The 6,000-nt window shown below is 37.2% G+C and overlaps 1 non-coding gene across 1 annotated transcript; it reads left to right on the top strand.

Moving 5' to 3' along the window:
• The first annotated feature begins 555 nt into the window (after positions 1-555).
• On the top strand, positions 556-855 carry LOC147365538 (signal recognition particle RNA). Its single transcript, XR_015133539.1, has one exon.
• The last annotated feature ends 5,145 nt before the right edge of the window (positions 856-6,000 follow it).

Raw genomic sequence — 6,000 nt, forward strand, 5'->3', positions numbered from 1 at the left:
CCTTCTCACGTGGATGTTGACTGTCCAGAACCCCAAGAAGTTTTAGTTAGCAAAGAAGCCTGCTTTCAGTTTTGTAGATAATGTCTCTCTGGGGCTGCGATTGCCCCCTTCCAGCTCTGGCTGCCTGTAACTGGAGGGGGACGGTCTGCAGCCGGCTATCTCTGTACAGTCCTTGGTTTCGTGCGTGGGCCTGCTGGTGTCTTAGGTTAGGGCTGGCTTTTCGCGTGGTAGATATCCCACAGTCTGGTTTGCTAGCCCAAATTATTTTGCTCAGGAAGGGCTTGGGGTATTCAGGCCAGATCCTTAACTCTAAGCGATGCAGCCCACGCCACGCCTCCCTGCCCAGCCCCCGCTTGCTAATGGCGGATGCAGGTGTCTGCGCTGCTTCTCCGCTGGGGGAGTTACCGTAGGGCTCATAATCTGTGGGTTTTAATTATTTATTTATTTTTCCTCCCTGTCATGTTGCCCTCTGTGCTTCCAAGGCTTGGCACAGACTCGGCAGTGAGAATGTTTCCTGGTGTTTGGAAACTTCTCTCTTTTTAAGACTCCCTTCCAGCCAGGCACAGTGGCACGCGCCTGTAGTCCCAGCTACTCGGGAGGCTGAGACTGGAGGATCGCTTGAGCTCAGGAGTTCTGGGCTGCAGTGCGCTATGCCGATCAGGTGCCTGCACTAAGTTCGGCATCAATATGGTGACCTCCCGGGAGCGGGGGACCACCAGGTTGCCTAAGGAGGGGTGAACCGGCCCAGGTCAGAAACGGAGCAGGTCAAAACTCCTGTGCTGATCAGTAGTGGGATCGCGCCTGTGAATAGCCACTGTACTCCAGCCTGGGCAACATAGCGACACCCCATCTCTTAAAAAAAAAAAAAAAAAAGACTCCCTTCCTGGGATGGAGCTCCATCCCTCCCTCTTTTGTCTCTTTTTTTGTCTTTTATATTTTTTCCTACCTCCTTCCAAAGACAATGGGTTTCTTTTCTGGGTGTCTGATGTCCTCTGCCGGCATTCAGAAGTTGTTTCATGGAATACTCGGCATTTAAATGTTCTTTTGATGAATTTGTGGGGAAGAAAGTGTTCTCCCCATCCTATTCCTTCGCCATCTTAGCTCCTCCCCCTCATATATCACTTTAAACCACTGAAGTCTATGTGGTTATAAAAAAAATTAAAGACATAAAATCCTATTCTTCAGTGAAACATAGTTTATATCTTAAAATCAGATTTCCTTTGAAACTTCATATGATAGCACAAAACATTAATAATTAATGGGGAAACTACAAATTATTTAACTATATGTTAGAAACAGTCACAATAAATTTAACATATAAATCTTATTGTTATATCTTCTGACAAACACTTAAGACATGAGGCCATTTTACAAAAGTTAAATTGAAATGAACACAAATATTATACACAATAAAATGCTTTTAAGTAGAAATATTTTAAAGAGTTGCTTCACATTTTCTTTGATAAATTATTGAGAAAACAATTTATCACAAAATCTTTTTTAGTACACCCAAATAAGCTGACAAAATTAATAATATTAACACTGACATATAACCAAAATGAAATAGAGTAAAACCCACCAAACCAAAAATTAAAAAAAAAATAATATATTTATTAGACATAATAAGATTCATGTTGATGTTTGGCAGAAAACAACAAAATTGAAGCAATTATCCTTCAATTAAAAAATAAATTAAAAAAATAAAGAATGTAGGAGACTATAATAGCTTGATAAGCTACTTCTCTCTCATTTTTGTGGTCCCACATGAGAAAATTGCACAGTTAAGATTCTTTCTAAAATGGCTTACAATAAGTGAGTTACTATTAGTCAGTTCCCTGTTAGACTAGGATTTTACTGACATTAAGGCCTCTTCTACAGTGGCTTATATCTAAATGGAATGTCACTGTGATAGAGCTGGGTAATCAAGTGTTGTCCTCTTATTAATCCTGTGCAACCCACACACCAAGGAGAAGCCATCAGGCATCTTGTTGTTTCCCTACAATTTTCCATCAGCCCTACTCTGTCTCATTCATCAGAAGAGGGTCCAATCCCCACAGCTTTATATTTCATTGGCTTATTTATTTCTGACTCACTCAGAGAAATAACAGTATGAATCATTATAGATTCTGTTCTCTTATCTTCCTAGAGAAAAAAAAAATGAATTTGAAAAAAGAATCAAAGCATTCTCATGTTCTTGCCCTTTTTATCAATATAATATTAAATCTGACTCATTCCTTGTGACAAATACATTTGTAAAAGTAACTCTAAATTATAATGATTTTTATGTTTCTTTATCCCAATTTGAAAAAAATAAATAATTTCAATATTAATGTTACGTGAGGAATTTCTCATATAAGTGATCAGAATGATAAAAATATATAAGATTTTACTTGTTAAAAAAGTTTCCCTTTTTGATATTATACTACTCATTGATTTATATTCTGAGGGTTTAAAAAAATATATTTTAAGAGTTTTACATGTCTTCTCCTTGTCAATCCAAATGTTCTTACTTGAATTTTGACATTAGCTGTTCCTTTCCACTATTAAACTGGGGAAATGACCACTTTATACAATGGACACTTAGGAATCTGGAAGAGAGCTTCTCCTTACCATTGACACTGCTCACCATCACTTCCAGCCCTTGATTGTCCACACACATGCCATTATATTTTGTTTCCATTCAATCTGAATTTTACCTTCACCAGTCCACTAAAGCTACATCTCATTAACAACACACTTCAACTGCAACCTTATTAACATTTTCTCATCTTTGAAAAGCATTTTCTCATAACCATCTTTGCTTCTTAAGGCTTTCTCCCATTAACTTTTTCTACAAAATACTCTCTTAGGTTTTCCTATTTCTCTTTTTTCTTTTCACAGACTCTTACTGTGGTAGAATACTGACTATATTTGCCAAATTTTCTTTTTGCGTGTCTTCTTTCTTTATATTTTTGTCCTGAAATATAATTTGTTCTCAAATTATTCTTTGTTAGCTCTAGGAAGGAAAGTTTAAAGGGTGCATCTTTGCCTAGGACTCCACTCCCCAGAATACAGAAGTGGGTTTTCAGTTACCAGTTCTATATCTGCAGTTTGATATCTTAGCAGCATATTAGATTTTACCTACCAACAAGTACCTTAATTTTCAAATTCAAATATTGCCTTTAAAAATTGACTGTAATCACATTTTAACAAGTGGTGTCTTTGATATTATCTCTTTATGTGGACTGAATGGTGTTTTTACACTTTCTCTGAACTCTTTTCTGGCCCCATCATTGTTAACAGACACCAGATTTTACTTCATATCTTTTTCCTCTGGGGAGGAATAAAAAAATTAAAGAGAAAATAAGGAAGTGATTAAAACAATATGAGGAAATAAAACATGAAATTAATCATGATGCCACCTTGTTTATACGGTTGAATCGATTCTCCAATGCCTATAATACTCTCTAATGCCTATAAAATTTAATTCCTGTATCATGATGTAATGTAAACCGAACCATTTCAACAAATTCCATTTGACATCAATACTTCATGTTACAGTTTTGGTGTGCATCTTACATTTTTAATGTATATTTTGACTTGGCAATTTTCAAGACTTTCTCTCATTCTACTCCTTCTTTATAAGTTACTTTCCATCTTTTTCTCTGCCAGACAAAATACAACTAATATTCTAGGGCACAATTCAAATCTCACCCTTTTTTTTGAACCTCACCCTAAATCAATTTTTCCCATCCTTTACCAGGCAAATTTAATGATTTACAAATTATTTGGTGGCTTTGATGTGTGATGAACGTCTACTAACAATTTATCTGATTCCTTATGAATAAGCCTATGGAGAGAATAGAAAATAATTGAATTCCAAGTATTTCACATTTTTAATTCCTTGAATTCCTAGTATTTCACATAGTCCCTAGTATTAGAGTTCATAAATATTTATTGAATCAAATAACACTCCCTAATCTTTCAAATATGCAAACATGGTCTGTGTAACTTTTTTAACTATACATGCTTTTGACTTATACCTAATTATAGATAGATATTATACAACTATTTTAAGTTCAGCCATGCTATATTTGTACGAAAATGCTGAACTAGGGGAAAAACAGATACAGGTTGGACATGCCCTGGGAAGGACACTTTATTCTATGATAAATGAAAAATACAGCCCTGATTAATTCAATCACAGCAACATTATTTTTCTGTGATTCTGTTCAGTCAAGTAAATGTTTGTTTCACATGAGTGATGATGATGTATTGAAATTTAAAGAAGGCTGTGGAAGATAACTCAGCAGAAATACATTAATATTTAAAATAGAATCCCACTAGAAGGAAAAGCAAGATCTATAAGAAAGGGTTCCAGAGAATCATCATGTTCCATTTCAGGCTTTCAAAACAGCTTTACAAAGGAAATATTGCATAAACAATGAATAGCGTGAACGTAGAGAAGCTCTAACAGAGGAAAAATACAACTGAGCATGCATAATTTGCACTACACTAATCTTATTTTCCAGCAAAAGCAATGGAATCTGTCACCCAAAGGCAAGTAAAGACAAATAGATGGGATGCATGATGTTACTTAAATTCTCTCCAAAGGGTTAAGGAGATTCAGTTCAGTTCAGTCGCTCAGTTGTGTCTGACTCTTTGCAACCCCATGAATCGCAGCACAACAGGCCTCCCTGTCCATCACCAACTCCTGGAGTTCACTCAGACTCACGCCCATCGAGTCAGTGATACCATCTAGCCATCTCATCCTCTGTCGTCCCCTTCTTCTCCTGCCCTCAATCCCTCCCAGCATCAGAGTCTTTTCCAATGAGTCAGCTCTTCACATGAGGTGGCCAAAGTACTGGAGTTTCAGCTTCAGTATCATTCCTTCCAAAGAAATCCCAGGGCTGATCTCCTTTAGAATGGACTGGTTGGATCTCCTTGCAGTCCAAGGGACTCTCAAGAGTCTTCTCCAATACCACAGTTCAAAAGCATCAATTCTTTGGTGCTCAGTTTTCTTCACAGTCCAACTCTCACATCCATACATGACCACTGGAAAAACCATAGCCTGGACTAGACGGACCTTTGTTGGCAAAGTAATGTCTCTGCTTTAGAATATGCTATCTAGGGTGGTCATAACTTTTCTTTCGAGGAGTAAGCGTCTTTTAATTTCATGGCTGCAGTCACCATCTGCAGTGATTTTGGAGCCCCAAAAATAAAGTCTGACACTGTTTCCACTGTTTTCCCATCTATTTCGCATGAAGTGATGGGTCCAGATGCCATGATCTTCGTTTTCTGAATGTTGAGTTTTAAGCCAACTTTTTCACTCTCCTCTTTCACCTGCATCAAGAGGCTTTTTAGTTCCTCTTCACTTTCTGACATATGGGTGGTGTCACCTGCATATCTGAGGTTATTGATATTTCTCCTGGCAATCTTGATTCCAGTTTGTGCTTCTTCCAGCCCAACATTTCTCATGATGTACTCTGCATATAAGTTAAATAAGCAGGGTGAATACAGCCTTGACATACTCCTTTCCCTATTTGGAACCAGTCTGTTGTTCCATGTGCGGTTCTAACTGTTGCTTCCTGACCTGCATACAAATTTCTCAAGAGGCAGGTCAGATGGTCTGGTATTCCCATCTCTTTCAGAATTTTCCACAGTTTATTGTGATCCACACAGTCAAAGGCTTGGCATAGTCAATGAAGTAGAAATAGATGTTTTTCTGGAACTCTCTTGCTTTTTCCATGATCCAGCAGATGTTGTCATTTGATCTGGGGTTCCTCTGCCTTTTCTAAAACCAGCTTGAACATCAGGAAGTTCACGGTTCACATATTGCTGAAGCCTGGCTTGGAGAATTTTGAGCATTACTTTACTAGTGTGTGAGATGAATGCAATTGTGTGGTAATTTGAGCATCTAAGGAGATTAAAAATATAATAATAAATATATATTTTGAGTTTTGTTTGTTTAATTCTTAATTGAATAATTAAAAAAATAACTTGAGTCTTGTTTTTAATCAA

This window comes from Bos grunniens, chromosome 9 (assembly GCF_055505025.1).
Source record: "Bos grunniens cultivar Pamir isolate PY7600 chromosome 9, Bosgru_T2T1.0, whole genome shotgun sequence".
Classification (NCBI taxonomy): domain Eukaryota; kingdom Metazoa; phylum Chordata; class Mammalia; order Artiodactyla; family Bovidae; genus Bos; species Bos grunniens.